This window comes from Vulpes vulpes, chromosome 2 (genome assembly GCF_048418805.1).
Source record: "Vulpes vulpes isolate BD-2025 chromosome 2, VulVul3, whole genome shotgun sequence".
NCBI lineage: Eukaryota > Metazoa > Chordata > Mammalia > Carnivora > Canidae > Vulpes > Vulpes vulpes.
The window spans coordinates 108,849,898-108,862,999 of NC_132781.1; positions in this window are offsets into that span (position 1 = coordinate 108,849,898).

Sequence of the window (13,102 nt, forward strand, 5' to 3'; positions counted from 1 at the left end):
CTTCAGCACACAGACATAACAGCCAAAACCTTGCTTTATTAAAGGGCCCTCCCTCAAACGAACAAGGGGTGGTAGAAAGGGAGGTGGGGGGGGTTGGGAGTGGCTGGGTGATGGGCACTGAGGGGGGCACTTGATGGGATGAGCACTGGGTGTTATTCTATATGTTGGCAAATTGAACACCAATAAAAAATAAATTTAAAAAAAAAGGGCCCTCCCTCTGGATTCAGGTATATTTCCTTTCAGGAGGGAGCCTTTTCCCTGGTCTGCAAGGTGAAAATCATATTAGCTGCTGATTTGATGCCTTCTCAAACCACGAGACCCAGTTGTGGGATGCACTTGTGACTCCCCTTTATCTTCTACATTACATTCAAACTATTTTTGGTTTTCAGAGTCCTCCGTTCATGGAACTGGGCATAGATCTCCTTTCTCACCTTCCTTTCTAGTCAAGCAGATTTGATTGGAGCCTCTCAGAGCAAATCCAGAATGACAGAACCGGGTTACTGGGTGCCCAATACTGTGCTGAACCCAGACCCAGTCCCTTTGCTCTCATTTCCATGTCTCATTTCCAGTCCTTTCCTATTCCCAGTTGTTCTTCTCCAAGCACCAAACTACTACCCACTCTTCTCAAACTCAGCAAAGATTTCTTTCAAGATGCCTTTTGACAGATGAGGAAACCGAGTCTTCCAACTTGCCCAAAGGCACACATATACACACAAGGAAATGGAACGAACAGCAAAGTTCTAACTGAAAGAAAACCCACTAGGGTCTATATCGCCTCTGAGTGTAAAGTTAATGGAAGGAGGGCTTCGGGGGAAAGTGAGGAGTAACCACCCATGACCTTCGCATTTCACATTTCAACTCTCAAGTGAAAATCCTACGTTTTCTCACATCAGTGCATTTATTTATCAATAAGTACAAAAGCCAAGTTCAGAAAGAAAATACAGGTTCTCCCCCACTATCCAAAAGCAGAGTGTTCCTATGAAACCTTTCGTAAGCCAAAATGATGTAAAGCAAAGAAGCAATTACCATTAATTTATATGGAAATTTTTTGAGCATTCCCAGACCCAAAAAACAACCTCAGTTAGGCTTTTGATACCTTAGGACATATCTTGTTAAGAGATGCACAAAATAAATCAGGATAAAGCACCAGTGCTCACAGGTGTGGTTTAAATCTACAGTGCTTTGATGATGAGACACTGAGTGTAGCACCTGAGAAAGGAGCTTGTGGGGGCCACTCACTGCTGGGGTGCATGCTGCCTCTGTGATGCCTGGCTGCAAACAAATGCTAAGTGCCATTTTTGTTTCCCACTGTTTTTTCCCCCAAAACTTTCAAAAAAGCAGGGATACCTATATCCTAGAAAAGGTGTAAGGTCTTCTATCAATCTCTATCTGGTCCTGAGATTGGCACTGCTCTGCTCAGCTGTCTGCCTTGGGTTGAGAAAGTGGAATTTCCCCGGTGTCCCCTCACACTTCTCTATGACACTTTTGCTCAGGACATTCCCTGGCAGGGAGAGGGGGGAGAGGGTGGGGAGCCAGTCACTGAGTAATTTTTTTTTTTTTTAGTCATTGAGTAATTTGAACCCATAAAGCTGGGTGTTTGGGGCTCTGATTTTGAATCCAGGCAGCCTTCATAATGCCCAGTTGTAACTCAGAAATCCAGCCTTGCTCTGGATCTCTGGATTTGCTTCGAGCTGTCCCCTGCGTGACCAAGCACAAGCTTGGTCTTCTTCATTACCATACCAGCATGCTTCCCTGCAAGCAAACAATCGCGAAGTAAGAATTCTATCATCCTAAACCCTCCTACAGATCCCTGGCAGAAGGTCAGTGGGGGTTTTTCCTCTGTTGCTTGGCTGACTCAGATCTCTCCTCTCCCTGGTGCTGCCTCGAGGAGGCCGAGGTTCCAGGTTTTCTGGTTTCAAAATAAATTGGCAGAAATCTGAAGCAATGCCAATACCGCCCTCCTGCCCGCAGGCAGCTGGGTCCCAGTGGGAGGTCTCTTAGCAACCAGGCTCAAATCAAATATTTGGGCGTCTGGACACATTCTGATTGGAATGAGCTCACGAACAAAAACTTCTCTCTTTCCCTCAACCCAGCTACCGAGGGTTATGAAAAGATGCTGAGTCCCTGACTTGCCATCGTGTACTGGATGAATCTGACTCACGCGGAACGTTACGTTAGAGGCAGCCCCAGACTGGCAGGCCAGAGATCCGACTTCTATTTCTGGCTTGATGTGTATCCTTGGACAAGACACTTGAACTTTTTGTCGCTGTGCCTACAGAAAGCCCGAAGTTTTCATTTGACCTTCTGCATGCTACGTGTTCCCCCCAAATTCAGAATATTCACAGGCTCACGAAGGGCCTGAGCTCCAGTTCAATTCAGAAGTGAACCAGGAGGAGGAAGGAGGCTTTCAGAGCCTCTTTCTCCATGTACCACCTCATCCTACTGCTCCCCCAAACTTCCCCCAAAATGCCAAGGGAGAAGGGGGCAAATGGGTGCTAGCCAAGAGCTTCATACCTTTTTATTCAACCTCAAATCCCAGCTTTACACTATTCCTGGGTACTCGGGAAAAAACTAAATACTTCACAGTCAGCTTTGGATGATAATTCAAATTGATATCTTTATGTACAGTAGAGCCTTTCATCTCAGTTTTCACATCTATGAAATACAGCCCTTAAACCCTGGTGTCCTGATCTTCTGAGAGACGGCTGGTCCCAGCTTCCCCTCCTTGGCCAGCACACCCGCCCCTCCTACCTCTGGAAATGTGTCATAATTACTGAGGGTACCACCTCCACTGGCCACTGGAGTTGCTTATTTCTGTGGCCATAGATTCCTCAGCTCTTCACTGAGCCCCCAAAGGCAGATGCCATGGCTTATACCCCTTGTCACCTTTTAAGTCACCTCACCCATTGGGGCAAATGCAGCTAGTCCTAAAGAAACGCTTACTGAATTTAATGAACATCCAAACTTCATGGGCCTGAGGATGCTCAAACAGGGTAGCATGAAGAGCTCTCTCCAGTTCTCCCCAGTAGGAAATGTCATGTTTCCTTTCTGAAGAAATGAGATGTCAGAGGATAGTGGAGTGCATTGGAAAGAGTGTGGCGCTTCACTGGTACCATTGATTTGCCTCGGTCACTCTGTAGCTGTGTGGCCTTGGGTGGGTTCCATAACCTCGATCTGTTTCCTTATCTGGACAATGGACATAGCAGTAGTATCTAATTTGCTGAATGGTTTCAAGCCAATTAACTGAGGAGGAGCTATAAAGCACCTCACACGAAGGCAGTCAATAAAGTGTAGTTCTTATTGTTGTCATGACTTGATCACCCAATCATTCCATCATTAAATAAAAGCATAGTTGGTTTACTCAGTCATTCTGATTACTAAATTATTTTAATTGTTTATCTAAAAAGCTGCAGGAGAGTGTGGAATGAGGGAGTCAAGGACTCCTATAGCTTAAGATAAAGATCATTATTGTTTTTAAATCACTCTTTGGTTTAAAAAAAAAAAGGTAGGAGTGCCTGGGTGACTCAGGCAGTTAAGTCTCTGGCTCTTGATTTCAGCTCAGGTCATGATCTCAGGATTGTAAGATCGAGCCCCACATCAGGCTCCAAGTTCAGACTGCTTCTTTCTCCCTCTCCCTCTACCTCAGCCCCTCCTCCTGCTCATATGACCACTTGCTCTCCCTCTCTCTCTAAATAAATCAATAATCTTAAATCTTAATAAATAAATCTTAATTTTTAAAAAAGGCACCTGTGGAAACAATGATAGAGCATTTATTAAAATAATTTTTGTCCAAGGATATACACAAGTTAGTCACCAGGATTCAACAGTGAACCTGAATCCCATATTTCATGACCTCCTTCCTTGATCTGCTTTGGAAGCAGCTTGAGCTTTACTCTGGGGAGAGTCAGAGATCAATTTTTGTCAATTTTGTTTACACTATAAAAGATGGCACACTTCAAGGACTAAAAAACATGCTGGTTCTGAAATGAGCCTTAGCAAGATTTGACAATGGACACATTTTATCCATTTCACTGTCATCAGAACAAAGAAGTCAGCACTATCTATCATAGCGGGAACTGCAAACAGTCCAAGTGTCCAAGAGGTGGAGACCCTGTTTTCACAAAGCAATGGAATATAATACTTTCACTTAACGTGTAGATTCTAGTCGAAATAATATCCAGTGAAAAAACTAGAACAAAGTAAGAGGGATTGTATGGCTCTAACAACCAGGATTATTAATATAGTATAATAGGATCTCCTAAATAGAAGCTGTTATGAAGATTTGAGCTTGGCACTCCCAAAAGTACACTTTTCCAATACGTTTTCATTTCAAAATACATGCAGTAACCCTTTCTCCTATGCAAAGTTTATAGAGTATCTACTACACATCAGGTATTGTTGGGGAAACCGCAGTAAAAAATAAATAAATTTGCCATCCTCATGGCACTTCCATTCTAGTGGGGGACACAGATGATAAACAAAAATGTTAGTATACCACCTGACAAAAAACGTTCACATTTTATGGCCATGCTGTCAAGTAGCTAGGGTTTAATGAACCCATGTGATAAATGTGGGAACTTGGCCAACATCAAGCTAGCTGATAAGTGTCAGACCTCGGATTTAACCCTACGTCATTTGGTACTTCCGCTTCTGGCAATTGCAGACTAAGTAATTCGGATCAACCCTCCTCCCAAAGACAACTTAAAAAGCTGGATGAAATATTTGCTTAATTTTCTTAAAAGCATCAAAGCAATAATAAGGTAGTGAAGAAACACCTGCCAAAAACTAGAGAGGACAAACCCCAGAGAGGTTAGCCCAGCGCACAAAGCTTTTATTCTAAGGCATTTGTCAATCTGGAAAAAAAAGCACCTTTGAAAAGGAGCTCTCTCATTCTGACAGCCTCACAAGGCCGAAGCCCAGATACTGCCAGAGTTGGGGATTCAGAGGAACCCTCACCATTTTAAGCTGGATTGCCAGGGTGAGGGACAAAGGGAAGGATATAGCCCTCAGCCTCACAGACAGGGTCCCTTCCTCATTGGGTCAAGGGAATCTCAAGCTTTGCACTTGGATTAAGGTGGCTTCAGACAGGAAGTGCTCTAATGCCTGGCAGACACAAGGGAAAGCCTCTCCAGTAGAAGATTCCACAATTATATATTGTTGTTTATATATTCTTGTTTCAATGTCAGGACATTGTAAGAACCGCAGAAACAGCCAAGAGAGCAAACAGACCCACAAAGACTTCAGAAATGGGTATTCTTCAATACAGACCACGAAACAACTCTACTTACTATATTCGGAAACATAAATGCCATGCTTGAAAATTTTGACAGGGAACTGGAAACTAGAAAATTAGTGTACAAGATTTTTAAAAGAGCCAAATAGAAACTCTCAAACTGAGGAATGCAGTTACCAAAATTAAAAAAATAAAATAAAATAAAATAAAACCAATGGCTGGGTTAACAGCAGATTATCACAGCTGAAGTGAGGATTAGCAAACCAGAATATAGGTCAGAGATAGCGCCCAGAACTCATCTGAAAAGGGGGGTAAAAAGGGGAAAACATGAAAAAAAAAAACCCAGGATACATTCAAAAGATGGAACATACGTTGAATTGGCAGATGGAAAAGAAGGAACTATTGGAACAAAGGGAATATTTGGAAAGATAATAACCAAGGATTTTCCAGAACTGACAGCAGACATCAACTCTGTTTCAAGACCCCAACAAATCCCAAGCAACCTGAAATTGTTCTTTGTGATCCACACCTAGATACAACATAAAGAAACTGTAAGCAACCCAAACCAGAGCAATCTTGAACCTAGATCACCTGAGGCCGAGTTTGGCTTTCTTCCCATCCCATCAAAGCCTTTTTCCATGGAAGCCTCACTGTACTTGGATGGGCCCCATGCTCCCTGGGTGAGTGGCAACCTGCATCAATTTCTAAATGGCCTTCTTTTCACATAAGCAGAAACACCACTGGTTTCTAGAACATTTCTAATTGCCACAACTAGTTAGTAGTAATCAGAAGAATGAAACATGCTCTTGAAAGCCAGCAGGACAAAAAGGGGATCAAAATGTAACCACTGGAGGAGGTTTTATCAGGAATCTGAGCTGACAGCAGAGGGACACCCGCAGGCTGTCACTGGCCATCCCTTGTTCCCATTGGCCTGTTTCTCCCCTACGGCCCTTACTGCCATGTTCTGCCTCAAACTCCAGCCTGTGGCCCCATCTGATGTCCCCTGTCAAACCAGAAGGATTTTTAGCTCACATAAAAGCAAAAGAATCAGATGGAAATGGGATGAGCACATTCCAGTCTATTCCAGTCTTCACTCAGTGGCCAGTCACCTGTGTGATCCAATGACCCCACAGTCACTAAAATAAAGAACTCAAGGCTGGGTCAACAGTGGGTGATGGAAGTGGAAGGGGGGCGATTTAATTTTTATGCTATTCTTTATGGGTGTTCCAATCACCAGGGCAAGATGTCTATCATCCATCCTATAGGCCCAGCCTCGGAATCGGGGCCTGGAATTACAATAGGAAGTCATTCAGTAATTTGTGAGCAAACAAATTTGTAGGCAGAGTGAGGCAACTCTACCAAGCCCGTATCAGGAATATTGATTACCAGGAAGGTTTCAGACACACAGACTACTCCCTAGAGAAATGAAAAACTCCTCATCTCATTTCTGTCATCTTGTCATCTTCTCCTATCACGTGTTATCTGCCGTAGTTTCTAAAAATATGAAGATTTTTAGAAGTTAGGGTGAAAATGAACTTATATGGTTTGGCAGTGTATTGAGTCCTTTTAAAAGCCCTAAGCACCAGCACCGTAAGGCCCTGGTCCTAAAATAGTGCTAGTGCTTTGGCAGATTCCATTCTACACCCAAACCGCCTTCCTGGGGTCTCTGGCTCTTGACCCCAGCTACCTGTGCAAGTCCTGCCATCCTGCTCAGGGAGGGCTACGACATAGCTGAAACAGCACTAGGCCAGAAGCCAGGATGAGAGGATACCTGTGCCCTGTAGGCAAGTCACTTGCTCGCCTGGGACCCAGCATCTCAGTGGCAAGAAGAGCTTGTAGTGGGGGAGGGAAGGGTGCAGCTGTGAGTGGGATGGGTGTGTTCTGCCAAAATCTCTAGGTAGTATGAGCTGTGTGGTTCAAAAACAGCCCCAGGCAGTTCTGACAGGCCCTTTCCCAGACAAGAAAATGGTTCCCTAACGTCTCTAGTAGGAATAAATGCTCTACAATTGTCCCCTAGTCCCTCTGTATCCTGCTTCCACCTCCGTCGGAACCAGGAGCAGTTGTTCATACAACAGGCCCCTCTGGCTCTGGCCCTGTACTTGACACTCTTAGTCACCACAACGGATTAGTTTGAAGCCAAGCTGCAGCCCCCAAAGCCATTCTGTGGCAAAGCAGATCCCACAACAAGCTAATCAGCAATCAAAATGCAACCACTGGAAGCAGCTTTATCACAAATCTGAGCTGACAGCAGAGCGACGCCCACAGGGTTGTCACTGGCCATCCCTTGTTCCCAACAGTTCTCTCTCTCTCTCTCTCCCCCACTCTCTCCTACAGCCCTTACTGCCGTGTTCTGCCTCAAATTCCAGCCTGTTTCTCCATCTGATGTCCCCTGTCACACCAGAAGCCTTACAAAAGCCCTCATGTTTTACCCATGAAATGGTACCCAGAAGCAATTGCTTTCATTTTTGGGCCCTTTATGGCTTTTAAAGAGTGTCGACACTGGCCAAGCCTACAGTTATGAAATGTTGGGTTGCATAGCCTGGGGAGGATCTGGGGGGTTACAGAGAAGTGACTTGCTTTCCATTGAAGCAGTCATATAAATCTTTCCTGAAATTGTTGATTGCAGCCTTACCTAAGGGGGAGCACAAAACACATACTCCCCCACCTTTAAGACTGATGAGTGCCCAGGAAGGGTAATGGTCATCCTTCACTGTCTCCAGATGTTCACAGGTGACTTCGTTGTTACATCACTGTCCATGGGCCACCTGCTTCAGTTGGCTTTGCTAGTTTTGAGGACATTTACACCATCTCTTCCATCCACATCCTCCGTCAGCTCCCTGCCTTGTGGCCAGTGGCAGACACTTGGAGAATGTCTGGCTGCTGACTGAAGTTCTGGAGAAAAGCAAACCTCCCTAATGTAGATATGGCCAGACCTGTTCTTCATGGGTGGAGGGTAGGGAAGGCAAGGGGTACCTGCCATAGAGCATGCCTAGCATTTGACAATTCTATCACTGCTATGGGCTCAAATACCAGAAATCACTGTCTGGCAGCCCCTGGGCTCAATCAAGCCTATAGATGTGACTCGTTTGGGCCAAAGAGGGTTTGGGGTTTTGAGGTTTTTGTTTTGCTTTGTTGGTCTTTGTTTAAAAGTTGCCAACATTAAAAAAAAAAAAAGTTGCCAACATTTAAAGTGTAGGAGATTTCATACAAAAATCTGTATTTCTTGCTGCTCTTGAAAAATCAGAAGCTCTAACAGTGTTTTTGATTAGCTGTCATCACTTGGAGATGAATAGTCCTACTTGTTTATACAGGGCACCCCAGTCACCAGAGCTGCACCAGACACTGGAGCCAGTGGGGCCTGAAGCTTATGTAATTTGGGGCTATACCTCTCTGAGAAAAATAAATCAAAATTATAACTATAAATTTGTTAGGCCCCTCCCAGGGCCTGAGTAAGTGGTGGGTCAGGAAGCTTATACACCACGAGCTGCCCAGTAAATCCCCCTCAGGCTCCCACCCATGGCCTGCATAAGTGTCAGAGTCCATGACCTCTTGCCTATATACATCGTGGTCACCAGCTCCTGCCACCACTCCTGATTCCAGCCCCAGTTTCCAGTATAAACACAGCCCTGTAAAGCAGGCCCCACTATCCCTAACACTCCAGTAATTAAACGAAAGATGACTTCATTTATTTTTAAAGGCAGTAAAAAGAAGTCTTTATGCTTTACAACTCCCTCACCTTTGCAAGGTTAGAAGGAGAGAACCATCCAAGTATCTGCCTAGAGTTAATACAGAAAGTGACTCCTTAACCAGCACAGAGATCTAAGAACAGCAACAAAAAGGAGGGGAGGGTCCTAACGGGGGCTCGGTCTACAGCCTATTTTCCGTTCCCTTGGGGATGCTCACTGAGATGGCCCATCGCCTTTAAATGACTTTGTTTTGGAGGTCGGGTGGAGGGGAAACATGCCAACAAAATGTTTTCCCAATGGGCGGTGGACTGTACTGCCACAGTTACATCAGGAATGAGATAATCAGCAATATTTATTGAATGCCTAGTATGTACTAACTCTACCTCTTATACACCAAGAATTGTTCTAGACAGCACATACATGGTGGCTCCCTGTGGATTCCTGCAATCTAGTTTCAGAAAAGGACACCCCCAGAGAAGTTAGATAACAGGGAAATGTAATAAAGGTTTGTAGGAATTCAGAGGCCTAACTGGGAAGATGATCGTGAAGCAGGGGTGAACCCCAGGGGCCTTGGAAATGCAAGGAGCAGCACTGAGAACATTCTAGCTGGCGAGAAGGGTTTGGGGGACCAAGAGGTCTGGGTCTGGAGAGCTGGAGGATGGGCTGGGAACAGAGAAATAAAAAGAAAAGTAAGTAGGGACCCTATCAGGAAGAGATGTGAATTTAAGATAAAGGTCTCTGAATTGTGTGACTCCATGATGGAGTACAAGAAATACAATAAAGGGGGCGCCTAGGTGGTTCAGTTGGTTAAGCATCTGCCTTCAAATCAGGCGGTGATCTCAGGGTCCTGGGATGGAGTCCCACGTCGGAGTCCCTGCTCAGTGAGGAGTCTGCTTCTCCCTTTCCCTATTATTCTGTCCCTCCCCTTACTTGTGCTCTCTGGTCCTATCTCTCTGTCAAATAAATAAATAAAATCTTTAAGAAAAAAATAAAATAAATATAAGAAAACTGCATATAGGTGGTGCTTCTCAGTTTCCTGAAAATAAGCACTGTGACTTATTCCCATTTGATTCTTACATGCCGCATTATACATGTTTTTGTAGAAAACGTGGAAGATGGCAAAAATTGAAAACTGTAGTTCTATCAACCAGCAATAACCACTAACATTTTGGCATATTTTCTTCCCGTTTTATTTCCAAAGATAATTTTTTTTCAAAAATAGGATGAGTGTATCTATTTTCACTAAACACTGTAAGACTTTCCCCATGTCACTGAATATTCTTTGAAAACAAGATGTTTACTGGTTGACTGATATTCCATTGTTTGATGTACCATAATGCTATCAATTGCACTGTGTTGATCAGTGCTTAAGTTGCTTCCTATTTTTCATTATTATAAATCATACTATACTGAATATCCCTGGATATAAATATTGGTCCACACCTCTCTTATTGCCTGGTGATATGCAATTATTAAAGCAAAGGGCACAAATATTTTTAAAACTCTTAATAGATATTGCTAAATTATTTTCAAGAAAAGATTTTTACCAATTTACACATTTAACCAGAGTACATGAAAGGGCTTGTTTCATGCAGATCTACCCTAGAATTAAGTATTATTTTTCTAGTCTTTGCTAATTTGATAAATAGAATTACAAAACCGTATCTAAATAATCATTTTTGTTACTCATGAGTTTGCATTTTTTACATATGTTTTCCATCCATATGTATTTCTGCAAATCATCTCATTTTTTATTGGTACAAAGTGTTTATCATTTTGCATTTTAAAAGCCCTTAATAGGGGTGCCCAGGTGGCATGGTTGGTTAAGCATGAGCTCAGCTCATGATCCCAGGGTCCTGGGATGAAGCCCCGCATTGGGCTCTCTGCTCTGGAGGGAGCCTGCTTCTCCCTCTCCTCTGCCTGCTGCTCCACCTACTTAAGTGCTCACTCTCTCTCTCTCTCTCTAATAAATAAATAAAATCTTACCAAAAAACTAATAAAACCCTTAAATATTCGATTGCCATTTTTTATGTGTGTTTTAATTTTGCTTGACCAAAAACTACTTTCCATTTGATATCGTTCAATCTGTGGATCTTTCCTTTTTATATTTCTTCCGCTGATTTCTTTTTTTATTAAAATGTCCTTTTCTACTCTGAGATCACTTATATTTTCTCTCAGCTTTTTTATGGTTTCATTTTCACATTTCACTCTTAACCATCTGGAATTCATTTAGACATGTCTTTACCTCTGAGGGTAAAAGTAAATACAACTTGATACTTCCCAGATAGCCTGTCCTCCCATCAACATTCATTAAATAATTCATTAAATAAATTCATCCCTTTAGCACATGACTTGTAAAGCTCTTTTGTCATATACTCTCTATTTCATACTCTGGGATCGGCTTCATGGCCATCTCCTCTGTTCTATTACGCCATTAGCACACTGCTTTAATTACCATCTTCTTCAATACGCATATAGAACCTTCTACTGTTTCATAGATCTTTTATGCATGTGCTTTCATAAATAATTCTACTTGAAAATAAAGACTGTCTAGTCCTCTCATTTCTTTGCTATTACTCATGTAAAAGACAAATAGTTATGTAGAAAACAAATGTTTTGAGCTACAGATGTGTGGATTTAACCTAAAAAAGGGTCTTGCAGTTCTGTGTCTCTTCTTTGGTGGAAAAAAAAACCCATAAAATAAAAAGCATGGTCTGGTTATTAAAATGGAACACTTACTGAGTTGGAAAAATCAAAACAAAACAGGAGTGAAATCTGAATATGCTTGCTTTGATATATTTTTTTTAACTTGAGAATGGGAAACCTGAACTTGTAAAAAGGAAGCCAGGCCTTGGAGGTGGAAAGTTATAGTCCTCTGAGCTTTCCTTTCCTAAATAGAAACCTTTAGGGATGAGCAGAGAATCTGTAGAAGCCAAAATGAGTGCATCTGTCCTGCTCTTTAGAAGTGACACATGAATCACCGGCTTTACATTGAACTTTGTCTACTAAGGCTCAGATTCTTCTCTAAAGAGGGTCTGCAATGATGGGTACATATACCCTATAGAGCACCCTCAACATAGGATCAACTGCCAAGGATTTGGGAATACATGGTTCATCTGGGTATAAAACATTGTGAATCATTTTGACCTGCAGCCTTTGCCATCATTGCAAGACATGTGACAGCTGAGTTCAGCCAGCTTACTTGATGGGAACATGGTGCCAGTGGGGCCGTGGTCACTGAGCCTTCCTACTCTGAGTCTTCCCTGTACCTCTCACTCAGCTGGTCTTCCAGAAATCAGTACCTTGGTTCACAAGCAAATTCTAGGTGAGCTAAGTCAGTACAACCTATTGCCATCACTAGAAAATAATGAAGGTGTTCACCCTCTTAGGCAGAGCTAAGTCAGTCTGCCTCACGTGCTGATTGTGAGCTCTCGCAGGATGAGATCTGTGCTTTATTTATCGCTCTCCTATAAACAGAAGGCATCTGACAATCACTACATGATTCGTGAATGAATGAATGAATGAATTACAACATTCAAAAGATAGTCTGTTACTAGGGAATTGAACTAAATAAACTGTCAGTTAAACTCACGATCTTAGCAAATTTGGACATTTTTACATGGTCTGAATATGTATGTGATTCCTTTTATCTTTGTATTTTGAACAACCCCAAAAGAACATCAGAAAAGATATGTGTGATAAACAGCATCACAATGTATAGTCTTCTTGGAGCTTGAGAGTCAGCCTTGCATTTTTTTTCACGAGGTGAGTAATAAGAACCAGATGAAAGAGAGACCTGTGCATGGGAACAAATATGCAGATGCTGCCATTAAAAACAAACTGTGGTTCAGGAAGACAGACCCATGAGGCATCTGATTTTCCTCAAATTTTCTTTTGGATTCAAGGAAATTGATGTTCCTGAGGAAGGTCTGAAAATGATGGAGTTGGTTACATCCAAGCTCCTGTCTAGCCCTGAAATTGTTTGAATCTGGGACAGCTTGCCTTTTGCAGAAATGGCCATGAGGAAACATGGAGTCCTGCAAAGTGGAACCAATGCCCTTCTTCCTGGGATTAGTTGAGTCTTCCTTCATGCACAGCAATTTCCTTATTGCTCTGTGTGCACGAGGAGTATGCACATGACAGCATTGCCTACCAGACACTGACCATTGCTAAAGTATTGTGG